The sequence below is a fragment of the Danio rerio genome, chromosome 9, assembly GCF_052040795.2.
Source record: "Danio rerio strain M-AB ecotype USA chromosome 9, GRCz13ab, whole genome shotgun sequence".
NCBI classification, from domain to species: Eukaryota; Metazoa; Chordata; class Actinopteri; order Cypriniformes; family Danionidae; genus Danio; species Danio rerio.
The window spans coordinates 55,234,485-55,261,509 of NC_141029.1; the positions used below are offsets into that span (position 1 = coordinate 55,234,485).

Sequence of the window (27,025 nt, forward strand, 5' to 3'; positions counted from 1 at the left end):
CTGATCCGAGCGCGATTGGTGGATTCAAATATGCCAAACGAACCGCACTAACTGGGCAAACGAGACAGGTTCCGAAACAAAAGTCTAGGTGTAAAAGCACTCTTATTGTCTTTCGGGAGAAGCCCATGCCATTTCCTGTAAAAAAAAAAACAAAAAAACTTGCTGGTTGAATAAAAGTAACTTTAAGTCAGAATTTGCCAGGGGTTTGAATAATTTCATGCTTGACTGTTTATTGCATAAAGGTTTGACAAACATCCATTTGAATAAAAAGTTTCTTTCTGATGCATCACAAGATTTTTAAGACCAACAAAAGCAATGCAAAGCTTTCAGAAACACATCGGCCGTAAACTACTTTGATGCAAGATGCCAAAACAACTGCTGATTACACTGCTTCAGTTGACTGATCAGCATGCTGTTATTTATCTTTGAGGAGAGCCGGCCAAGTTGTCACAATCTTTCTACAAGACACAGCTATAAAGATGCTGAACATATAAAACACTGGGTTTTGACTCAAATCATCTGTGATACCAAAATTTAACCCTTGAGGCATTAAACTGTCTCCACCAAATAACATGTTAAAGGGATAGTTCACCCAAAAATAAAAATGTACTCACCATTTGTATTGTTTCCACTTAATGGTACAGTATGTTATGACTGAGTTTGGGTCACGTGGATCACCCTGATTTGGTTGTGTATTTAAAAAGTGCATCTTGCTGCACACAAAAATGACAATTCTCTGTAAATCAACCAGCATTAAGCATAGAGTCTAGCTCCACCCTTTCGGTACCATATCCAACACCGTAAAAAATGCTTTTCACAATATTTATTCCTGTTGTCCCAACATAAACTGATTAAGTTAACCTAACTGATTTTACAAATTTAAGGTGATAGCATATAAAACAATTAAGTTGTACCAAATCTCAAGAATTGTGTCGTTTTAGCTGATTTTAAATAAATAGTTTGAATAAGCAGCAAAAATAATTTTCTTCAGTGCTGGTATCTTTACAAAAGGCTCAAACAGACATTGGAGGGTAACCGGTTTCGAGGTTTACCACCATTTGGAAAGGAAATGGTTAAAAAAATAAAATAAAATTAATAAATAAATAAATAATAAATAAATAAAAAATAATGATAAATAAAAACTGAATAAAAATTTTAAAAATCCGCAAAAATGTTCTGTTTTTTTCTGCTTTACACTATTTTATTTCTTTTAATAAGGGCAACAGTATCCCCAGCAGCAAAAGACAATCCATTCAAAAGCTACTAGTCAACCCACGATTAAGTTAACATTTAAAAAGTAAACTGCTTATGCGCCACCATTCAAGCATGTTATGGACCTGAACAGCGCAGTGGTTTATGTACGCTATAAAAAAAATAAAACGCTATAAAATAACAGCAGTTAAAGTACAGAAATTTACTGTAAAATAACAGAGGTTGACCTACAGAAATTTACCAGAAATTAAAATTTACAAAAATTTCTAAAAACTTAATGTTTGCTATTTTACTTTTTTTCTGGCACCTTAATTTTTTAAACCGTAAAATTACAGATTTTTTTTACAGTCTATATATTCAAAGAAAAAAAAAATCTAAAGATAGCTTTTCAAGTTGTAAAGAGATCTGTGTTCTTAAATCTATGAAAGATAGCAGAAGTCAATTACTTCTTTCAATTATTTAGCTTGACGTTAACTGTTCCATGGTAAATGGGACAAAAGTTACTGTTTTTTTAACCCAGATATTTAAATAACGTATTTTAGAGTAGCAATCACAACCACGATACTGTAAAACCAAGATTATTTTTAATCCAATGTAACAATATGGTAAAACATTTTGGATTAATTACACAAAATCTAATTTAAGTGCATTAAATAAAAAATAAAACAATCTCAAGAACTATGCTGTTTCCGCTCGTTTTGAATAAGTAGTTTGAACAACAAACGTAATTTTTCAAGTGTACCGGTCCATGCCTAGTCCCAAACAAGAGATGCCATCATAGAAGGACCAACACTACAAAAGCAGAAGCAAATGGTCAGACTTGCAAAACAAACATTCATTTCAGTGGATTAAACTGTATGAATCAATTGTTCACCCAAAGAATAATAACACGAGCAAGCAAAAAAAAAAAAAAAAAAAAAAAAAACATTAGTACATTTTGGATTTCACATCAACTTTAAGTAATTTTTACGCAAAATTCCAAAAATATGTGGAGACAAAAATAGCTATTGAGGGTAAACACCATCGTTAACATTCTTCAAAAATATTGTGCTCAAGAATTTTTTGGAAGAGATGGACAATAAGTAAATAAACTATGATAAAATTGCATTATTGAGTGAACTAGTAATCCCATTATACTACAGAAAACCCAAACTCAATAGTCTGTTTGTCCTGGTAGGATGTTCAAACAGACAGGGGTGTAAAGATATGTATTGAGGTAACAGATTTTATATCCGCAGATTCAGACCTTCACCTTCTTAATATGATTTCAGAAAAGAGTTATTGGCAAATTCCAAATAATAAAATCATATTAGCAGTCAATGACTATCAAAGTACAACATTGTTCACAGTTAATTAAATAGCACTGATGTTGCTTTGAAGTCATACTTGCAGGCAATTTCAGACCCAATATTCAAAGTAGTGTGTCACAAGTTGTAACTGCTCAAGAATGAACAAATGTGAGAATGTATAATCGACTTTACCCCAATTTAAAAATCGGTGGGTGGAAATATAGCTGCTATTGATATCCATATTAGGCAAAAACACCAATGTAAACCAGCATTCTTCAATAATATTGTGCTCAAGAACGTTTTGGAAGAAGTGGATGAGGAGTAAATGATAACAGAATTTTATATTTTGGTGAACTTTCCCATTATACTGAACACAACCCAAACTCAACAGTCTGTTCATCCCGGCTGGATGTGTCAGCAGGAAGATGGAAACAGCTATTGATATTTATAGTAGGGAAAAACACCAATGTTAACCAGCATTCTTCAATAATATTGTGCTCAAAAACGTTTTGTAAGAAGTAGATGAGAAGTAAACGATGACAGATATTTATAGGTGGATGAACTATCCCATTATACAACACAAAATCCAACCTCAATAGTTTGTTCGTCCAGGTAGGATGTTTAAGCAGGTGGATGGAATCAAAGCTTGATATCCATAATAGGGAAAAACACCAATGTTAACCAGCATTCTTCAGTGATATTCTGCTCAAGAATGTTTCGGAAGAAGTGGAAGTAAATGATGAAAGATATTTATTTTTGGGTGAACTATCCCATTATTCTACACAAAACCCAAACTCAATAGTCTGTTCGGCCCAGCTAGAGGTTTAAGCAGGTGGACGGAAACATACTGTAGCTATTGATATCCATAATAGGCAAAACACCAATGTTAACCAGCTTTCTTCAATAGAATGAATGAAAGAAGTGAATGATGAGTAAATGATTACAGATATTTTTATTTTGGGATTACAGATATTTTTATTTGGGTGAACTATCCCATTATACTACACAAAACCCAAACTCTATAGTCTGTTCGTAGGATGTTTGAGCAGGTGGATTGAAACTGCTATTGATGTTTAGAATAGGGAAAACACCAATGTTAACCAGTATTCTTCAATATTATTATGCTCAAGAATGTTTTGAAAGAAGTGGATGATGAGTAAACGACAACAACATTTTATTTTTAGGTGAACTATCCCAGTATAAGCATGGGATGATAACCGTGTTCAAGGTATACCGCGGTTTGGAAAGGTCAAGGTTTTAAAACCGTCAAAATCTTCTGCTATACGGTTCCTAAGGTATGAGTAAGATTATTTTATGAACATTTCTTTTTTTGTTTTTTTAGGACAGCAGTATCTCGAGCAGAAAAGATCTCTAAAGATGTCATTTCGAATAGTATTTTTTTTCAAACAGCAGTATTTTTGAAACAAATGAAGACAGCAGAAGTCCATAATTCATTTGAAATAATTTAGCCTGAATTGTCTACTGCTCCAAAATATATTAAATATTTCCCAAATTAAAATGTATTGTGTACAAAGAGAAAAAAGTTTTTTTTTTTTTTTTTATCCAGACAATTAAAAAGAATATATTTTAGAGCAGAAATCACAATACCGTGATACTGTGATATTTATATCCAAGGTTATCATACTGTCAGAATCTTAGCCAATGCCTATACTACACAAAACCCAAACTCACTAGTCTGTTTGGCCCGGCTGGATGTTTAAAACAGTGTTTCTCAACTGGTGGGTCATGACTCGCGACTCACTTTTGGGAACATTTTCAGTGGGTCTCGGAGTGTGTGGTAAAAAAAAACAACAAAAGTTTAAATTTAAACTTATTTTGACTTTTATATTGAAATGCGTGCACGACAACCCTACCGTTAGACATGTATATAATTTCATTTAATTATAGCAACAAATATGTCAAAGTGCAAGTACGACCCTGAATATGTAAAGTATGGATTTACATATATTGACGGCAAAAAAGACTTCGTCAGTGTGTCACAAGTAGTGAGGTGCTCTCACAAGAGAGCACGAAACCGTCTAAATTAAAACCACATTTAGAAACCAGACAACATGTTTTATTAACAGATTAGTTCATGGTAACTGCAGCTATCCTTACCCTAACCACTGTTTACAGTATTTGTCATTTTTACTCTGTAATATCTCTATAGTTTGATACATTTTGTTAAATGACAGCAATAAAATATTGTTTATTCGTAAGTCTTGGTGATTTTCTTATGATTTATCTGTCACTACTTGTGTATGTTACCAAATAAATACAAATTAATTATAATTCCTAAAATTGTATTATAGTTCCTAAAAATTTGGGTCGCGGCTTGATAACAATGTAAAAATGTGGGTCCTATGGCCAAAGCAGTTGAGAAGCCCTGGTTTAAGATGTGTGTAACACTTTACAATAAGGTTTCATTAGTTAATGCATTTAGTACCATGAGCTACTAATGAACAATACTTAAAATTATAGTTCAACATTTACTAATGCATTACTAACATCCACATTCATGCTTGTTAACATTAGTTAATGCACCGTGAGTTAACATGAATTGTATTTACATTTACTAACAAGAACAAATACTGTAATATATTGTAATATATACAATAATATTGTTCATTGCTTGCTCATGTTAGTAAATGCATTAACTAATACAAGCTTATTGTAAAGTATTACCAAGATGTGTTTATATCTGCTGTGTGTTTGTGATGTGCTCGATCGCTTTGTTCCAGCCGGAGCATCTGCACTTGCTGCACCATCGAGCTGCTGGGACAAGTCACATTCTTGGCAGAGAAACAAATACTGCATCAAACTAGGGGCCTCTGTGTTCAATGGCCTATTTAGACGCTGGAGCTGCAGATTATACACATCATACAGGCGGAGAAATAAATACACGACTGACTGACAGCGACGACGAGTCTCAGCGACGGATATTCAAACCGAGACGTACGTTAAATCCGTTGCAATCCATAATATCAATAAACACGAATAGCGAGTAGAAATGCAATTTAAGTCGTTATTAATTCTCCAAAAATGCTATTTAAAGCCCAATCTGGTCTTCGTAAAGGAGTGGAGATATTTTCGTATCACCTCAGCGCTATCATCAGCCGCTCTCGTCAAGCCAACACACATAAACAAACCAGTTAAACGCGTTAGTATGTCAGCATCAATCACACACGCACTTATCAGCGTTCACAAGCAAGAAATGTGAATGTATATGTGAAGGAAACGACTAAAATCCTTACCGTTTGACTCGGCTGCTCTCCGCTTGACTGTCCTCAGATCTAATCCCGATGGTTTAATGCGAGTCTCGTGAGCGCGCACGTCACTTCCGCGTGCTCTGACCTGTGCACCTGCACCAGCGATGGGATAAAAATAGACCAGCGCGCGTTCTCATTCATAGCGAGTCGCGTGCTCGAGGATGCTAAATGCTTTTTTTTAAAGTCTCTAACCTGATTTTTAAAGCATATTTGTTATTATTTGCAACTACATTTGAAATTGATTTATCCTATTATTATTGTTAATGTTATTATCATTATTATTATTATTATTATTATTATTATTATTATTATTGTGTTCTCTTTCATTTATATTGTATGGTACTTATTTTCTGTCATTGCCCTAATATGTTAACTGTTATACAAATTGCAATAAAAAATTAAAATAAAAAAAGGATGCTGATGTTCCCGATTACAAATGCGCGTGATTGTGAGGAACATCTGACAGACTGAGCGCGCGTCTGCGTTATTAAGCATCATTGCGTTCACTTTTCAAGGATTTATCACCGGTGGACTTTGGTTCCTCTGGTTATTGTGCTCACTACAGATGTACTACTACTTATTTTGTTTTGTGCACGTATTTGTTTTTTAAATGATCATATTTATAAATATAAATCCGATTCGTTTGAGCGAACCGGTTCTTTTGAGCAGTGAACTGATTCAAAGAACGGGGTAAGTGAATCTTTTAGGTCATCACGTTATCCCTGCGTAGACAAAGTTTATATAAATATGTTTAATTTATGATTTTTTTTTAATCTAAGGATTTTTACTTCTCTAAAATAGTGTTGTATTATTGGTCTTTAAATTATAAATATTAACTATATATTGCAGAATATTTTATTTGAATATATGAAAATTGTTATAAAAATACTTCAATTGTTATAAAAAAAATACTTCAAACGTTTGTATAAGCCACATTTTGACTCTCAAATTAGACCCTAATACATTTCGTTTTTAATTATATTTTTCCTTTCATGCCACATTGAACATTTCTAAATACATTTAAATAAATCAATATATTTGTACAAGAAAACACATTCCTTTTTATTTTTAAGAAATATATTGTAGTTTAATTCTTAAGCAACTCATTAAATTAATTTGCATTCAACACTTGCATAGAATGTGGTGTAATACATAAAAGCTTTGTGTTTGTGTTATAATGTATTATCGTTTGTTTTGTTTGTAGTAAATACTTTAATCTTGCATAATAAAATACCCACACGTCCACATAAATGGTTATTCACTTTCGTTATGGCTTATTAATTCTAAATTGCAGCCGTGATTAATCATATTAAACAAAGATATGTATGATTTAAGCATTTACAGAAGCGTATGCTTTATTTCAAGGTGTTACGACCCCAGTCACAACATTAAATGAGGGAAAAAAACACAAATGGATCAGTCTAGGGGTTTTATTAATTAAACAATCAAATATAAATAAAGTGTGGGGAGGAAACACAATCAACACAGGCTGAGAACAAAAGGAGCACAACTCCACGTCTGGACGGCCGCTCAAATCCCCGTCTCTGAATCACTGCAGCACGAGCTCTTAAATAGCCGACGATGAATTGTCTGCAGGTGCGGAGGAAATCAACTCTAAATGAAAACACAACCATCAACACAACAGGGCGACAAAGTAACAAATAAATCAATAATAAATACATGGACATGTAACACCTTCATCCCCCAAAAGTGTTTCCATCACCAAAACACATGCCAAGTCAAAAAATTTATTTTCAAACACCTTTTCCCGAACACCATTTCATGCACCTTACCCACTTATTCCACCCGGGACAGTGCATCAGCCACCACGTTGTCACAACCTCGGACATGCTTAATGTCAAGGTCGTAGGGCTGCAAGAATAAACTCCAGCGCATCAAACGCTGATTAGAGTTACGCATAGTGTTTAGGAATGTAAGAGGATTGTGGTCACAATATACAACAAATCGGGTGATAATTGGACAGAAAAACTTCAAAATGCTGGATGGCAAGAACCATTGCTAAAGCCTCCTTTTCAATGGTAGAATACTTCCGTTGTGTAGAAGTAAACTTCTTTGAAAAGTAACATACTGGGTGTTCTACTTCAGCACCTCTTTGCTGAAGGACAGCTCCCGCACCAACATCGCTTGCATCCACCGCAAGACTGAATGGCTTTAAATAATCTGGTGCAGCCAACACTGGAGCTGAAATCAACAAAGACTTTACGTTCTCAAATGCACATTGGCATGCATCGGACCACTCAAATTGGATCTTTGGACTCAACAGATCGGTTAGCGGAGAAACAACCGTAGCAAAGTTCTTACAAAATGAACGGTAGTAACCTACCATACCAAGAAAACGACGCAATTGCTTACGGTCCTTCGGAGAGGGAAAATTACAAATTGCAGTCACCTTAGCAGCAACTGGGCGCACTTCACCATTACCAATAACTTTTCCCAGGTAATCAATAGTGGCTTTACCAAATTCACATTTGGCCAAGTTAACGGTAAGTTTAGCTTCTGCCAATCGATTAAAAACTTGAAGCAAACGCATGTGCTCTTGCCATGTCGAACTATACAACATTACATCATCCAGGTACGCTTCGCAATTTGGAACACCAGCCAACACGGTGTTAACGAGCCGTTGAAAAGTGCTTGGAGCGTTTTTCATCCCGAATGCCATCACCCTATAATTAAGAAAAGCATCCGGGGTGACAAATGCTGATATTTCTCTAGCACGTTCACTTAACCCCACTTGCCAATATCCCTTTAATAGATCGAGTTTCGAAACGTATGTAGCAGAACCTACACGATCCACACAATCATCTATTCTTGGCAAAGGATAGCAGTCACTTTTAGTTACGGCATTTACACGACGATAATCTGTACAAAATCTAAATGTGGCATCAGATTTCTCTACCAGCAGACACGGTGAACTCCATGGACTAGTACTAGACTCAGCAATGTGATTTTCCAACATGTACTCAACTTCCTTCTGCAGAAGCGACCTTTTAAGTGGATTAACACGATATGGATGTTGTTTAATCGGCTGGGTAAAACCAACATCAATATTATGCTCAATCACTGAAGTTAAACCAGGAATGTCACTGAACAACATTGGCAAACTTCTCACTAACCCAATGACTTCAGCTTTCTCAGTTTGACTCAAGTGTGGTAGTTTGCTAGTTAAATTTGAGCATCTCAGAGTTTTTCAACCTACCCTCAATGATACATCTAGATGGTTCTACATCTTTTTCATCGACTGGTTCAGATGTAAACACACCCACAGATAGCGAGAGATGAGAAAATGAGAAACATTCGCTTCTTGAAGTTCTTTTGGTCTGACAAGACTGATCCTGAAGATCTACTTATCTGATGAAGAGCTGGACCTTTCCCTTGAGGAAACAGTGAAAGTCAAACTTAAGACATTGGAAACCTTTGCCGTCGAGGAGCTCTCCAAGCTACAGCAGGACACCAGGGTTCTCCAGGAAGCAGCAGAGAAAGCAATGGACGGAGATGTGGCTGCCTTGAAGGCAGAGCTGGCCTCGCTTAAAACGCTTGTTGCGGACCAAGAGCAACAGCTGCAGGAACTGAGGGAGAGGCTGGAAAGGAACAGTGGGGCTGAAGACCCAGGTAACCTGGAGAGTGACTCATCCCTATTGAAGGCGGAAGGAGTTAGGCGAGCTGTGTGGACAGGACTGTGCCAGACAGAGATGCCTTCAACTTTAGGGGATGACACCACGCTTAAAAGAGATGAGAAAATGAGAAACAGCTTGACCGCTTCTTGAAGTTCTTTTGGTCTGACAAGACTGATCCTGAAGATCTACTTATCTGATGAAGAGCTGGACCTTTCCCTTGAGGAAACAGTGAAAGTCAAACTTAAGACATTGGAAACCTTTGCCGTCGAGGAGCTCTCCAAGCTACAGCAGGACACCAGGGTTCTCCAGGAAGCAGCAGAGAAAGCAATGGACGGAGATGTGGCTGCCTTGAAGGCAGAGCTGGCCTCGCTTAAAACGCTTGTTGCGGACCAAGAGCAACAGCTGCAGGAACTGAGGGAGAGGCTGGAAAGGAACAGTGGGGCTGAAGACCCAGGTAACCTGGAGAGTGACTCATCCCTATTGAAGGCGGAAGGAGTTAGGCGAGCTGTGTGGACAGGACTGTGCCAGACAGAGATGCCTTCAACTTTAGGGGATGACACCACGCTTAAAAGAGATGAGAAAATGAGAAACAGCTTGACCGCTTCTTGAAGTTCTTTTGGTCTGACAAGACTGATCCTGAAGATCTACTTATCTGATGAAACCTCTCTAAAGCACCTTGACTTTCTGGATGATACGCAGTGGAGATGTTATGTTTTATACCAAGTCGTTTAAGTACTTGAGAAAACGTTCGAGATGTAAAATTCGTTCCCTGATCACTCTGGAGAATTTTTGGCAAACCAAAGAGCGTGAAAAACTTGACCAACGCTTTGGTGATCGCTCTAGTGGTTACAGAACGCAAAGGAATTGCCTCTGGGAAACGTGTAGTCGCGCACATAATCGTTAAAAGATACTTAAAGCCAGATTTTGAACGTGGAAGCGGTCCTACACAGTCTATTAAAATGTGTTCAAAAGGCTCAGAAACCATCGGAATTGGATAAAGTGGTGCAGGTTTGATAGTTTGGTTGGGTTTTCCAACAACTTGACAAACGTGACAAGTCTTACAAAAACGTGCAACATCACGCTTTAATCCAGGCCAATAAAGTTTCGCAAAATCCGATTGTATGTTTTTAAAATACCCAAGTGACCAGCTGAACCATTGTGTGCACAATCTAAAATCATGTCTCGGTAATCTACTGGAATTACGATTTGGTTAACTACATTCCAGTCTTCAGAAGATTTTGGAGATACCCACTTTCTCATCAGAATGCCGTTTCTAAGAAAGTACATCTGAGGCGCACACGTATTCTCCTGCTCTGGTCGAACTAATTCGAAAAGCGAAGTAAGAGTGGAGTCAGATTTTTGAGCGTCAATTAACTTCTCGGGACACAAAGACACATCAGCACTGTCTATAGCATCCTTCTCAGCACTCACAGGAAACAGATCTGCTTCTTCCTGTAAAGGGACAGAACAAATCAGTTGTGTCAGAATTTACAATGAATGTGTCAAATAAATCAACGCTATCAGAAGTCTCAGCGGATTTAATCATAGATCGATTAAGCACGCACGCAGCAAATACATCCGGATACTTAAGCGCACAGTCATCAGTACCAGCGAGTGGTACTGGAACAACTTCAGGTGACACGTTAATATCGCTCCATACACTACCTCCCGCTAAATCATTGCCTAGAATGAATTGTTACACCAGCAATAGGAAGAGAAGCACGAACACCGACGATCACGTCACCGCTCACTAATTCAGACTGTAGACTGATTTTATGCAACGGAACATCAGCAACTCCCATCTCAAAACCGCGCACTAATACCGCGCTACCAGTGGCAGTTTCCTCTGATAATGGCAAAACTCCTTCCAAAATTATGGAAAGACTTGCTCCAGTATCCCGTAAAATGCGTACAGGCACAGGCTTACTCATGCTGGAAATGGACACAGTTCCATAGTGCAAGAAAGGCGCATAACCATCTTTAGTGGGATTAAAATCGGACTCGGACGTACAGTTAAAATTTGAACTCGAGTCAACAGAAATTAACCCAACATGTTTCGCTTTCCCTTTCTTCCTCAACACTGGACAGCTTGCAATTAAATGACTAGAATTTTTGCAATAAAAACAAGCCCTTTCATCAGTCGGAACAGTTGACCTAATACGGAGTGACTTACGAGGTGGTGAAAGCAAAAACTTTCTCTCGCGGTTTCTCTCTAAAAGTGATTTTGTGCGTTAAAACAAAGTCATCTGCCAAAGTGGCAGCTTTGTGGAGTGTATCAGCTTTCTGTTCATTAAGGTAAGTAGAAAGAGCAGATGGTACACAATTTTTAAACTCCTCCAAAAGAATAAGTTGTCTCACTTGTTCTTTACTCTCAGCTTTTTGAGAAGTGCACCACCGATCAAACAACATCTCTTTCTCTCGTGCAAACTCGACATAAGACTGATTTGAAAGCTTTGCATAATGCCGAAAACGCTGTCGATATGCCTCTGGAACTAACTCGTATGCTCTCAATATAGCAGCTTTCACCAGCTTAGTCAGCTGTTTCTTCAATAGACAACGAAGCGTATGCTTCTTGTGCTTTACCGGTTAACACGCACTGCAATAGCAGCGACCAAACATTTTCCGGCCACTTTAAAGAAGCAGCGACTCTCTCAAAATGACAAAAATATTTCTCAACATCCTTTTCACAAAAAGGAGAAACCATACTCCGATTTCGACCAACATCAAATTCATTAGAGACTACACTTTTTCCGCTCATCTCTAATTCCATACGCTTTAGTTCATATTGATGATCGATTTCACGCTTTCGCAACTCTAATTTAGCATATTCTAACTCAATTTCTTTTTCTTTCAATGCTAATTCTCTCAATCGAATAGCGTGTTCACTTACTGAAGGATCAGCCACTTCCTCCACAAGACTAACAGTCTCTGCAGGCATTTCTAAAACGCCTAATTCCACCAGATAACCTTTTAACACATTTCGTAGAGTTTCCTTCAAAGTCTTATATCTTGGAGCAATTTCAATTTCAAAAGACTCTGCAATTTGCAATAACTGCTCTTTTGTGCACGATAAAAGCAGTTCTTCAGAAGGAGACTCACGAAATGTGTCCACTACAGACGCCATCTCCGACGTACACAGTTATGCTCACAAAATAATTAAATAATGGTTTAAACGATAAATATTTTAAACCAAACGTTTACAAATATTTAAACCATCAAATAATCTAAACGAAAGAGCATCAACTCACCTGATTAAGCAAAAGTATCAACGAAATTTAATTTTTCCAACTTAATCACACACATACAGCCGCATCCACACACAGCCGCGCGCGCACACACAGCCAGGCTGTATCCTAATACAAATTACACGAAATTGAAAGGTTATCAATATAATTCACAAAATCGTAACCAAATGCAATCCCCTAAAAAAAACTAATGTATTTACCCCATTTAACACAATATTTTTCCCTAGTCTTCAGTGGCGTTAGGGGCTCGAGGCGACTTTAAATGCTGAAATCATGAACACTGCATACTGACCCAATTGATAGATCAGCAGCAAGTGCTCTGAAGCATACCTCCACTCCCAGAGATGTATAAAGTACTAGAGACCCATACTTAAGTAAAAGTACAAGTGCTTTATCAAAAATTGACTTGAGTAGAAGTAGAAGTGCTCTTTAAGCACCATACTTAAGTGGAAGTACAAAAGTATTCAACATTTTTTGTACTTAAGTATTGCAAGTAGTTTATTTCAAAATTTACTACTCAAGTACTGAAAGTAAAAGTACAAGTATTGTGTAATGTAGTTATTAAAGAAAGTAATCAAAATACACTAATTATTTTGTTTATTTTAAATATGTTTTTTGGGGTACTTGATTTAGCAGAACGAAAAGAAACATGGCTTATGATACTGTTTTCCTCTGTAAATAGTTTCTATGGTACAGGAACTCACATCGTCAGGCCCTTTTACCAGAAAATGCCTTCACTGATGAGATAATTCAGCATGTTCACTCACATACATACACTCTCTCTCTCTCTCTCTCTCTCTCTCTCTCACACACACACACACACACACACACACACACACACACACACACACACTGCACTGCACACACCTAAATGTACTCTCTCCCCACTCTCACACATTCATACACTCTCACACACACAGTTCTCTCTCTATCTCTCTCTCACACACACATTTTTGTGAATTGTGGGGACATTACATAGGTTGCAATTGTTTTTACACTCTCTTTCTCTTACACACACACACACACACACACACACACAGACGCACACACTTTTGTTCTCTCTTACGCACACATTATTTACTCTCACTCACACACACACAAAGACACACTCACACTTTGGGAGTTTTGAAGTTTGATTGGTTAATACCACAATAAACAGGAGTTCTGTCTTCTGGAAGCACTCGTGAAACTAAACTAAACAAGCAAACTAAATCCTGCTTCACTCATTCACTTGATTTTGATTTTAATTAAAAAAAAACAGGAAAATGTGTATATTACTGTGTTAAATGAAAATCGGAAATATTATATGGCTTATGGCTATGATTTAGTATTAATTTTTATTTATTTTTATTATGTTTTTAAATAAATTGGTCTTACAGTTCATATTTTCTGTAGTATATTTATTAATTCTGGTACATTTACCATAAACCAACATCTCAACCATTTGGTAGAGGCTGATAATTTAGAAATAATGTGATGTGTTGAATAAAAATGCACTGATTGTGTTAACTAGCGACATTAGGAGTTAAGAAATACAATCAAAAAAATTCTATTGCTTTTGTCTTGGTGTGACAGTTAAAGGGTTTTTTGTAATACAATTTTGTCCTTTAATACAGCAGTCAGATATACAAACTGTGCCCTCAATTTGACCTGCTCAAAGAAAACACTCTTTCTGGATGTATCAAACAAAACTCATGCACAGAAGACAGCACAAGCATTTACAGCTAATAAACTCATGTCAATATTATCCCGGCTGCTTTTTGAGCGCTGACAGGCGGGTCTTACACGGCTATGATTGGTTATTGTCCTCAACGGAAAGGGCTTTAGAAATATAAGCGCTGGTCACCCATGGCGGGAAAAATACGTGATTTTTCACAGGTAATAGACACAGTGGAGAAAACTTGCACATTAGGCATGCTCATGTCTGCATCCACAGCTTTAACAGCTAAGAAGAGGGGAAAAGTTACCTTACAAACTGGCCAGCGGGTCAAATGTCCAAAGTGAGAGAGCGAGAGATAGGCAGAGGTGAAGTTTTACAACATTCCTCCCAAATAGTAAACTAGCGGCTCATGCCGCCTCGCGCTTCCGTCCTTCGCCATAGTATTGCGACATCGCGCATAGGAGATAAATGACGTCATCACGTAATAAGTGGTTATGGTCTATTAATGAACTGATATCAATCATTTTGACACCCCTAGTAACGAGTAACGATGCAGCACATAAAAAATCTATCGGAGTAAAAGTATTAAACTCATGGAAAATATGTACTTAAGTAAAAGTGGAAGTAGGACAAAAAAATAATACTCCAGTAAAGTACAGATACTGCCTTTTAGTACTTAAGTACAGTAGTGAAGTAGTTCTACTTCGTTACTATACATCTCTGTCCACTCCGAATAACCACAAAAATAAGAAAGGCAAAATAACAAAGTGGCAGGTCAACAACCTACCCGGCGACTAAATTAAATAGGGCAAATACTCACATATGGGATGCAAGAGGTCACTCACACGAAAGCATATCCAGACGAATCACAAAATGAACGGGGTGGCCACACATCTCTCCTCCCACATTAAACAGCTGACGAACGCAATCTAAACTTTTTGGACGAGCTCCCAATTAATGTTACGACCCCAGTCACAACATTAAATGAGGGAAAAACACAAATGGATCAGTCTAGGGGTTTTATTAATTAAACAATCAAATATAAATAAAGTGTGGGGAGGAAACACAATCAACACAGGCTGAGAACAAAAGGAGCACAACTCCACGTCTGGACGGCCGCTCAAATCCCCGTCTCTGAATCACTGCAGCACGAGCTCTTAAATAGCCGACGATGAATTGTCTGCAGGTGCGGAGGAAATCAACTCTAAATGAAAACACAACCATCAACACAACACAAGAGGGCGACAAAGTAACAAATAAATTAATAATAAATACATGGACATGTAACACAAGGTTACTAACAAATGAGAACTGTATCAATAAGAGGACAATATATTTACTTATTTATTCACTTATATTTTATTTAAATGTAGACATTTTTTCACAGAAACTAACTGAAATAAACTAAATACTAACATCACAAATAGTAAAACCACATAACAAAGTGAAATGTAAATAAAATGTAAATGTAAAAATGTACATTTATGACATTCACCTGCTGATCGTTTGTATTTCAATATAAAAGCGTTGAAAAAGTTATTAAAATAAAATATTGATAACCATAATGATAAATAAACAATAATAAAAAAACAAACCTATTGTTCATTTATTTTATTTTCGGCTTAGTCCCTTTATTAATCCGGGGTCAACCGCCAACTTATCCAGCATATGTTTAATGCATCGGATGCCCTTCCAGACTAGGAAAAAATCTATAGTTTTTATATTTATTAAATATTAGGCTATAATTGTTTATACAATCTCTTGTTTATTATATTTAAACAGTAAATAGAGCTTGCACGTATATTAAACAAAATATTAACTAAATACTTAATATTTTATATAATTTTATAAACTAAATACTTATAAATAATGTATTTAACACGCTAATAAACAACTAAACTCAACGTTTCTATGTGTTATATTGCTACATAAAACTTACATTAGTGTTAAAGCACTATGGATTATTTGCAATATTTTCGTTATTCAGATTTCTTTCCCCACAAAAAAATCTAAATCTAACTATTCTCACTGAGAATCGGAAGAGTGAACCGATTCAGTACCATTCATTCACCATTCACCAAAATTTAACAAACCCTTAAAAAAGATCCGACTCAGAAGAACGATTCTTCAGCGAATCTAACATTGAATATCTTATGTACTGCAGTGCATTGCATAAATACGAAATTGATGTATTGGCGTAAAGGTGGTGAGGTGTGTGTGTGTGTGTGTGTGTGTGTGTGTGTGTGTGTGTGTGTGTGTGTGTGTGTGTGTGTGTTCTTTCACAGCCAAAGGGCGTGAAACCGATACCGCCGCGAGTGAAACTGTCCCGAGAGAAACTGACTGACTGAAGCTTTTCACTTACTGTTCCTGCTGAAGAAACACAGTCTGACAAATGTGGCTCTCACTACCATATACATAAAATATATCTATGACCTGTAATATCACTAAAATCAGCGCGATGTTTTATAAGAAATAACTTTTGTCTTTCTGTGACAGTCTGTTTGTAGGAGTTGCCTGCGCGTGTTAGCCAATCAAAAACACTCTCTGTCTGTCACTCAGTGATTTGCTGACATCGGATTGGTCGGCACGCTTTTGAAAGGCGGGATTTTTTTCCAAGGGCGAAAAAAAAAACGGTAAATAAACAAATATTAACGAAATACAATATACATTGCAGCCAAAATGTAAGTGAACAAACTAAGCTAAGTGACTGACGTTCAGTCTGCACAATAAATGTCTGCAGTACTGTACAGTCTGAAACTTTAGACAACAGGTTAATTTATTCATTCATTCATTTTATTTTCGGCTTAGTCCCTTTAGTACACTTGGGTTGCCACAGTGGAATGAACTACCAACTTATCCAGCATGTGTTTTACGCAGCGGAGGCCCTTCCAGCTGCAACCCATCACTGGGAAACACCCATACACACACACTCATACACTACCGCCAATTTTGTTTACCCAATTCCCCTATAACACATGTCTTTGGATTGTGGGGGAAACCGGAGCACCTGGAGGAAACCCACGCCAACACACGGGGAGAACATGCAATGTGCACACAGCAATGCCAACTGGCTCAGCCAAGGCTCGAACCAGCAACCTTCTTGCTGTGAGGCGATCACTGTGTCACTAAGACAACATGATAATAGTTTTATAATAATATATCATATAATGTGTGACTTTGAGACTTTTTGAAGATGTAATTAAATTATGCAAAATAGACAAGACAAATTCATCCTACTACACATTACAAATACTGCAATGTAAAATCACACACGTTTATTACAGTAGATTACACCAATTCATTCATTAATCATTATTCATCATTACTTTCTTATTCAGTTGTCAAAATGTTTATAAATGCATGTTACAGGTGTGTCTTTTAGTGCCCTGTAATATTGATATGACCTCTAATATTACTAAAATGAGTGCGACATTTTATGAAGAATAGCTTACACTTACTGGCCACTTTATTAGGTACACCTTACTAGTACCGGGTTGGACCCACTTTTGCCTTCAGAACTGCCTTAAACCTTCATGGCATAGATTAAACAAGCTACTGTAAATATTCCTCAGAGATTTTGCTCCATATTGACATGATAGCATCACGCAGTTGCTGCAGATTTGTCGGCTGCACATCCATGATGCCAATCGCCTGTTACAACACATCCCAAAGGTGCTCTATTGGATTGAGTTCTGGTGACTGTGGAGGCCATTTGAGTACAGTGAACTCATTGTCATGTTCAAGAAACCAGTCTGAGATGGTGCACATGGCGCGTTATCCTGCTGGAAGTAGCCATCAGAAGATGAGTACACTGTGGTCATAAAGAGATGGACATGGTCAGCAGCAATACTCAGGTAGGCTGTGGCGTTGACACGATGCTTAATTGGTACTAATGGACCCAAAGTGCGCCAAGAAAATATCCCCCACACCATTACACCACCACCACCAGCCTGAACCGTTGATACAAGGCAGGATGGATCCATGCTTTCATGTTGTTGATGCCAAATTCTGACCCGACCATCCGATTGTGTCAGCAGAAATGGAGACTCATCAGAGCAGGCAACGTTTCTCCAATCTTCTATTGTCCAGTTTTGGTGAGTCTGTGTGAATTGTAGCCTCAGTTTCCTGTTCTTAGCTGACAGGAGTGGCACCCGGTGTGGTCTTCTGCTGCTGTAGCCCATCCGCCTCAAGGTTGGACGTGTTGTGTGTTCAGAGATGCTCTTCTGCAGACCTCGGTTGTAACGAGTGCTTATTTGAGTTACTGTTGTGTTTCTATCAGCTGGAACCAGTCTGGCCATTCTCCTCTGACCTCTGGCATCAACAAGGCATTTGCGCCCACAGAACTGCCGCTCGCTGGATATTTCCTCTTTTTCAGACCATTCTCTGTAAAGCCTAGAGATGGTTGTGCGTGAAAATCCCAGTAGATCAGCAGTTTTTGTCTGGCACCAACAACCATGCCACGTTTAAAGTCACTTAAATCCCCTTTCTTCCCCATTCTGATGCTCGCTTTAAACTGCAGCAGATCATCATGCTTAAATGCATTAAGTTGCTGCCATGTGATTGGCTGATTAGAAATTTGCGCTAACGAGCAGTTTGACAGGTGTACCTAATAAAGTGGCCGGTGAGTGTAAGTCTCTGTTTGTAGGAGTGGCCTGCCTGCTCTCCATCTGCCATTCAGTAATTTACTTACAACGGATTGGTCGACATTTTTGAAAGGCGGGTTTTTGTGAAGGCCGAAATAAAGACTGTAAATCAGGGGTGGCCAATCCTGTTCCTGGAGATCTACCTTCCTGCAGATTTCAGTTGCAACCCTTATCAAACACACCTGTCTGTAATTATCAAGTGGATTTCAGGTCCCAATTAATTGGTTCAGGTGGGTTTGATCAGGGTAGGAGCTAAACTGCATAGATATATACACTAGATGTCGCCTGGCCTATTGTTGTCTATTGGACGGAATGCGTCAATAGCGCCGCCATCTTGCTACAGGGTAGCGCTCCTTTGAAATGAATGCAGGAGCAAGGTACAGTGGAGGACTGTGGGCATCCAAAGCCAGAGATATACACATATACACATATATCTATGATCGGGAGTTTTCCTGGATGTTAGTATGTTATTTTTTTTTTATTAATTATGAAAATTATATTTTTACATCACTTTTCTACATTGATGGATCAGTGACCGCACGGGCATTCCTGACAAAAAGCTTGTGTTTGTGTGTACAGAAATGTAATATTCACCCTCCCTGTTAAATTTGATCTAATCATGTCCTGAAACACAGCTCCTCTCCTGCTTTCACCTCTCATACTGACGGAGGGAGCGATTCGTTTGTGAATGAATCCCCCGAACGACTCTTTCACTAACGTTAGCCGACAATAATACAAGTTTCTGGCAGCGCAGCATCTGGTTGTCATATTTCTTTTGCTTTGTTTGCTGATTTTATTCAACAAAACTAGCATAAGCCGAGTGTTTAGTGCGAGTTGGAGCTGCTTTGCCTTATGGTGAATGCAGTAAGTGACTGTTATCATCAATAACGTTACCTGATTAGCACAAAAGTTCAGAACATACAAAAACAGAAAAAAAACTTAATATTACCTATGAAATGTTTTGCCTTTGTGCTTTGTTTTTTTGTTTGCTCGTTACTACACCTGTAAACAGAGCTAAATTCCCGCGCTTCAAGTAATAACACTGTCTTGACTAGTGCAGTTGAATGACATTTGTCCTGGGAGCCCTGTACCAATGTGGCGGCGCTATTGACGTATGCTCAGGGTCCCTATGCGATATCTAGGGCCTGTTTCAGAAAGCAGGTTAAGTTAAAACTCAGAGTAGTTTAACCCTGAAATGAGAGAAACTCTGGGTTTTCCGTTTCAAAATGGCAGGTTTGTTAAACTCGAGAAAGCAGGGTAAGTCAAGCCTGTTTCTGAAAGAGAGGTAACTTTAACTCAGAGTCAGTTACTGTGGTAACTTACTCTGTGAATCTAACCTGGTCCGGAGCAGGTTTTATTCTCTAAACTCTGAGTTTCTGTCAGTCTCCTCCCCTTTTTAAAGATGAAGCGTATTTCTCGCATTAGTCTTACGTTTCCACACACCTATTTTAGAGCTCATTTTGGAGATGTGCATAAAAACGATTGATGGAAACGTCATGATTCACATAACTTTTGAAAATACGCATAATATAACATGTGCATAACTGAGCAGGTTAAACTTTTATTTGATAAGATGCACATAAACCACGAAGTGCACTTAACAAATTACAGTATTAAAAAATGGTTTGTTAGATATGATGATGAAAATGTGTGTGAAAGGACAAACCAGCTGACTGAGCACACTGCAGAACATCTTTAATGCTGTTTTAGTCATTCTAAAATGCCTTAACTGTTTCAGTATTAGTGTATATTATTAATTACCTCCGAGCGTCTGGAGCGTGTCAAGATCTCTGCGTCTGGCTTCAAACGCCCCCACGTGTTCATTGTGTGTCAATTGTCTTCTGAGGCGCAAGTACATTAATTAAATAAAAAATCATTGATGCAGCTTCTTCTACCGCAGTAATTCTGTTTTTACTGTTGATATTTGGCGCAAGTTAATCAGGAAGTGACGATTGTGTTCTCTTCGACTCTTTGGATAAAAACGCTGCTTTATTTTTAGGCGTTATTCCAGTTTTGCACAAATTTATGTAATAGCCTATATTTTGATGGAAACACAGCTATTCTGGCACGTGCACACATAGGGCTCAACCTGTGCAGTGCACATGCCCTTTTAAGTCTTGGATAGAAAGTGCCCTTCCAAAATGATCAAAAGTGCCCCCGCGACGCGGCACACCCTCGGTCCCGCCCTTCAGTAGGCGCGCGACAACACCGCTCTTCAGAACGCGCACAACAACAACCCCCCCCCCCCTCCCCACCCCCACCACCACCAGCCCCCCCCACCCGCTGTTCAGAACGCGCGCAACAACTACCACCCCGCCCCCCCCCCCCCCCCCCGGTCTTCAAAACGCGCGCAACACCAACAACCCCCCCCCCCCCCCCCGCGCTCTTCAAAAAATTTCTCCTGCACATGCCCTTTTGATGGTCTCTGCACGGCCCTGCAGCTATTGCCTACATTTTTGTCACATACAGAACAAAGTCACGTACGAGGGTTGTCCTTTTTTCATAAATAATTAGCTTAACCCTCGACATGCACTGTTACTAGATTGGGATTATTATTCTGTCTAAATTATTTTATTACTGCTTACCTTCTTAATGTTATATCAACCTCTATCACTTGATCAATAAAAAGGCAGACACATAACAAGTGCACTGTTAAATCTATTAAAACTGATAAAAGTGTATAAAAGTTTAGAAAAAAAGTATAAACGTCACACATTACTTTACTTATTTTATTATACTTAAAATGTTTAAATACTTAAAATTAAAAATTACGCATTAACTTGGGCAGCTGTTTTCCCACGCTGTCTCTTCTTCACTGATGGTTGCTTCATTTTAAATATATACACTCATATTTGCTATAACTTTGCATGAGCACATCAAGTTCAGCTGGAGAAAGAAATGCAGAAATGCTCTCTTTTTTAAGATGTTGCCATAGTCACTCGTAATATCTGCGCTCCATTGATAATGCCTTTTTATAGTCACGGTGCGCGCGCTTAACTCTGAGTTGGTCTACTCAAAGTTGATTGACCCAGCTCAGATCAGCTATTCTGAAACCGAAAACTCTGAGTTTTTAATCTCTCGGTAAATCAACTCAGAGTTCAAGTTTAAACTCCGAGTTGTTTGAACCTCCTTACTGAAACAGGCCCCTAGTGTATATATCTATGGCTAAACTAGATGAACAAAAATATGAATAAAGAGCAGATTAATATACTTAATGAATATAAGTTGACAAAGTAATCTAAGGTGAAAAGTGACGGACTCTTAATTCTATTAATAATTTTCTGTGTGCACAATAAACATTGGCAGTATCGTATAATATGAAGCTTATTCAGGTCAGCATGTTTTCAGTACAACTTTGACTCAGCTTTTTGAGGACGTAATTAAAATATGCAAAATAGCACACCGCAAACTTACTGAACTACACATAAAAATACTGCAATGTAAAAATCACACAAGTTTATTACAGTGGATTACACCAATTCAGTCATCATTACTTCTTTCTTCAGTTTTCTACATGTTTAAATGTCACAAACCTGAACCGCATCTTATGTTGAGGGCACTCCATTGGTTTTTTTACAGTGATTTCTGCATTCTGTTATAACATTTAAGGCATTGCATAATTGCTTGTAGAAAGCAGGTGAATATGTGATGCGATATAATGTGTTTTCTTGCTGACATCCCACAATGCACTGCTGCGTAATGCTCCATCTGGCTTTGTACTTAAACCAATGATTAAATAAGTGCTTAAATGCAGAAATATACATTTTTTACACACTCCACTCTGCGTTTATCTTGCATTACTCTGTCTTTTAATAAATTACAATACATAAGGCTTAGAGTTTACTGTTTAAAGCTTTAATATGTAATATGCATATACATATACACTCACCGGCCACTTTTAGGTACAGGTTAGGTACACCTTAATAGTGCCGGGTTGGACCCCTTTTGCCTTCAGAAGTGCCTTCATGCCACAGATTCAACAAGGTACTGGAAGTATTCCTCAGAGATTTTGCTCCATATTGACATGATAGCATCACACAGTTACTGCAGATTTGTCGGCTGCACATCCATGATGCCAATCTCCTGTTACAATTCATCCCAAAGGTGCTCTATTGGATTGAGTTCTGGTGACTGTGGAGGCCATTTGAGTTCAGTGAACTCATTGTCATGTTCAAGAAACCAGTCTGAGATGATTCACGCTTTATGACATGGAGCATTACCCTGCTGGAAGTAGCCATCAGAAGATGGAGACACTGTGGTCATAAAGGGATGGACATGGTCAGCAACAATACTCAGGTAGGCTGTGGCGTTGACATGATGCTCAGTTTTTACTAATGGGCCCAAAGTGTGCCAAGAAAATATCCCCCACACCATTACACCACCACCACCAGCCTGAACCATTGATAGAAGGCAGAATGGATCCATGCTTTCATGTTGTTAATGCCATTTTTTGACCCGACCCTCCGAATAATCTATAAAGACTCATGAGATGGAGACTCATCAGACCAGGCAGCACTTCTCCAATCTTTTATTGTCCAGTTTTGGTAAGCCTGTGTGAATTGTAGCTTCAGTTTACAGAGAACATGGATATTTTCTCTTTCTCAGTCCATTCTCTTTAAACTCTAGAGATGTGTCACCGACTCGGTCCCAGTCATTCCCCTCGCTGGCCAGCAGAGGCCACCATCTCCGGACTTCTAAGCATTACATCATCCTTTCACTCTGATCATGCACACCTGATCTGCATCCCGTTAATGTCCCACGTACCCTTTATAAGCCAGCACCAAACGCTCATTCAGTGCGAAGTCTTGTTTAGCCCCGGCCAGCATTTCTGAGCGTTATTCCTGTTTGATTCCCTGTGTATTACTCCAGCCTGTTTCTTGACTCTGCTTCGCCTTCTGCCTGCCCACGACCCTCGCTTTGTATACGGACTCTGATACTCGCTGCCTGCCCACTAACCACGCCTGTTATATGGACTCTGATGTTTGCTATCTGCCCACGACCCACGCCTGGTTCACGGACTCTGATACTAGCAGCCTGCCCTTGATCTATGCCTGGTAATACTCACTGTGTCTATCCATCGCCAGTCTCTCGTCATCATAGACTGTTGTTGTTGTGTGTTTGCACGTTAGTGCATATTGTGTGTGTGAATGAGAACTTGAGCAATAAATACTGCATAATGGATCCCTCCGTGTCAGTCTCCTCGTTACAAGATGGTTGTGCGTAAAAATACTCAGTAGTTTCTGAAATACTCAGACCAGCCTGTCTGGCACCAACAACCATGCCACGTTCAGTCCCTTAAATCCTCTTTCTTCCCCATTCTGATGCTCAGTTTGAACTGCAGCAGATCGTCTTGACCATGTCTACATGCCTAAATGCATTGAGTTGCTGCCATGTAATTGGCTCATTACTTAGCAGTTGGAAAGGTGTACCTAATAAAGTGGCCAGTTAGTGTATTTCGTTATTTGGTAAATAGCTGTGTAATAAGTGGAATAATGTACAGCAAACAAATCATTTGCATCAATCACCAACTTGCTCTGCGATATTTCTAGCATAAAATATAAATGTCTATGTATATGTGCAAACTAACGCTTGATATTTGGTACCTGCATTTATATTTTAAAGGGGACCTATAATGCAAAACTCACTTTAATAAGAGGTTTAAACACAGTTGTGTGGCAGCGGTGTGTAATTATAACCAGCTTCTAATAGTAAAAATGTTTTGATTACATTTTTTATAATCAGACTTGATTAAAACAGTCTGCAGAAACACTTTGATTGACATTCTGCCTTTGTACATGTCATCAGAGGGGGGAAACCCCACCCACTATTGACCATCTCTCCCTCATTAGCATAGGAAGTTACTCTTGTTTTTGAATCTGCCACTATGCTGACAGTCATTTGTAGCCCCGCCCTCTTTTGAAAAAAGCACAAGCTCATTTGAATTTAAAGTGACAGTCACCAAAACACCACAATTAGGATTAAAGCATAAAAGGTCAGTTTCAGAGAGATAGGAAACATTATTTGTGTGCTGTTTTGAGCTGACACTTCACTACACACTCTAGGGACACCAGAAACTTATTTTACATCTAGTAAATAGACGCATAATAGGTCCCCTTTAAATGCCAAACAGCCAAATTCAAGTTCATATTGACCCAGATAATGAAACCAATAAATAAACTATAAAACAGATTCAAAGTACCCTGTGTGAAGCTAACTATATGGCTTATGGATTGTACAGAAGCCTTCAAGAACGTGAGTGTTTTGTTAAAAGGGTCATGAACCAAGAAAGCAAAATTCCCTAAATCTTTTGACATGTCAGAGCTCGGTACTATAAAATCATCCTATAGCAGATATCCCAAGTTTGAAAAAGTCATTTCCGGGGGATATAGAGTTGATTTGCGGGAGGTAGCAGGATAGTGTGGGGGGGGGGGGGGGGGGGGGGCACTTTGTTGGTCGAGTAGTGAACGTTGTATCTGAGAAGGGGAGCGTGTGTGCGCGAGATGCAACAGAGCGGAGGGAGTTGCGCGCACGACATGACATACCTGAAGAGCGGTGGGGGTGAGTTGCATGAGACGTACCTGAAGAGCTAGTAGGAATGCGGTGGAGAGAGGGGTGTGCAACGTATGTAAGGACCGGGCATTAGACGCACGATTTCCGGGGGATTATCATTCATTTGCGGGCATCCGGGAGTGTCTATGCATTTCAGGGATACTCCCGCACCTTCCGGGAGACTTGGGATGTCTGCTATAGGTTTGAGAGATCAACAGTTTGAGGTTCCTCTGAAAGTCAGCTTATATTAAAGCCGTCTGATAAAACAACAGCTTCTGGAATTTTCTGCTCTGTGTGTACAACCCTGGGACAGTATGGAAAGGGCAAATAAAAAAGAAAGTAGTGATATCCAAATTTACTTTGCAGAAAATACAACAAACCTTATTTAATGTGTTCCTCATGATTTTATTGTTAGTTTTTTTAATTTTGGTTCTTGCAACACATTAAAAAAATAGTTGGAAGAGTAAAGCATTTACCACTTTAGCTGTGTGTCATTTCAGAGGATGCATCCTTCGAAGGATGCATTCAAAGGGTGCTGCATCATCGTGCCGAAACGAAGGCTGTCTCATTTCAAAAAAATTCAAAGGCTCCTTCAAACGCAGACTTAAAATGCATCGTTCATTTCTCAGGTAATAAAAGACACAACCGGTGGATCCCTTGCGGCCTCGAACGTCCCAAGATTCACTGTGTATGCTGGTAACGACAAAATGTTTTTAAAAGAAAACTCCGCATCAATGTATGAATTAGGTTTGATTTTACTTGGATATCTAAACACATGATATAGATGTAGAGGTGCTACGCACAAGGGGGTTGTTGCGACCAAAAGTGAAGAGAGAAGGGTTCTCGCGGAGGAAAGTGAAGAGGGTTGGTGAGTCGCAGAAGAAAGTGAAAGTGAACAGCGGACGAAGGAGGAGGGCGATTGAAAAAGGAAATCAGTAAAATGAGGTGCAGGATCAGATTTCAGAGGTGCCGGGAGAGGGGTCTGGCTGCAGACTCGGTGCAGTGCAATCGGAGCTGCATCCAATGCTTTTTAATGGGCTCACCTAACCCAACCCCAAACCCTAACCGTCACAGTGACGTCGCTCACTCCATTGAGTGCATTGTGTCTGACGATGCATCACTGAGTTATGCAATCTCAGCTTGCATCATAAAGGCTGCATACAGATGCTATCCAGATCCGGCATGTTCCGGCACAAATTAAGCCCTGCATGTATGGATCAAAGGAAATATATTTCCAGCTTCTGTAAACCTTGTTCTGCCTTCAAATCACTTAATATAAGTTTTAAAATCACTTAATAAACAAGTTATAGCAAATTTTATTACTACTTATTAATGGTAGCTGTTGTGGTTGCTAGGTGACAAGATCTGTCCTCTGTTCAGCTTGTATGGACTTCGAAGGACTCGCACTTTGTCATAGTCCTTTGGAGGGTGCAGCCTTTGAAATGAGACAAAGCTTTTGTAATGTTGCCGTTCCTTTTCACAACACTTAAAAGACGTTTAGGGACTGAAGAAACCAAGTGATG

At 38.7% G+C, this 27,025-nt stretch overlaps 1 protein-coding gene and 4 long non-coding RNA genes across 7 annotated transcripts in view; 1 reads left to right on the forward strand and 4 right to left on the reverse strand.

The window, feature by feature from the left end:
- map3k13 (mitogen-activated protein kinase kinase kinase 13) overlaps positions 1 to 5,857 on the reverse strand; it is a 120,005-nt gene extending 114,148 nt beyond the window's left edge. For both annotated transcript variants that reach the window (XM_087268467.1, XM_087268465.1), the window contains exon 1: positions 5,756 to 5,857. The gene's annotated coding sequence lies outside the window, so the exon portion shown is untranslated. The remainder of the gene's footprint in view (positions 1 to 5,755) is intronic.
- LOC147835447 (uncharacterized) overlaps positions 1 to 27,025 on the reverse strand; it is a 479,758-nt gene that overhangs the window by 124,798 nt on the left and 327,935 nt on the right. The window lies entirely within an intron of this gene.
- LOC147842462 (uncharacterized) lies at positions 7,187 to 16,071 on the reverse strand. The gene is made up of 3 exons (XR_015500131.1): positions 15,039 to 16,071; positions 9,538 to 12,985; positions 7,187 to 9,088 (listed from the first exon to the last, which is right to left on the reverse strand). It is a non-coding gene; the product is annotated as an uncharacterized LOC147842462 (long non-coding RNA).
- The window catches only part of LOC147842463 (uncharacterized), a 758,429-nt gene continuing 748,944 nt past the window's right edge, over positions 17,541 to 27,025 (forward strand). Inside the window, exons 1-3 of one of the 2 annotated variants that reach the window (XR_015500112.1) lie at positions 17,541 to 17,889; positions 18,557 to 20,096; positions 22,104 to 23,380. This is a non-coding gene — a long non-coding RNA (uncharacterized LOC147842463). Of the gene's footprint in view, positions 17,890 to 18,556; positions 20,097 to 22,103; positions 23,381 to 27,025 lie in introns of those variants that run through there. The other variant, XR_015500113.1, reaches the window with a different exon arrangement.
- On the reverse strand, positions 22,395 to 26,668 carry LOC147835448 (uncharacterized). Its single transcript, XR_015500090.1, has 2 exons — positions 23,928 to 26,668; positions 22,395 to 23,883 (listed from the first exon to the last, which is right to left on the reverse strand). It is a non-coding gene; the product is annotated as an uncharacterized LOC147835448 (long non-coding RNA).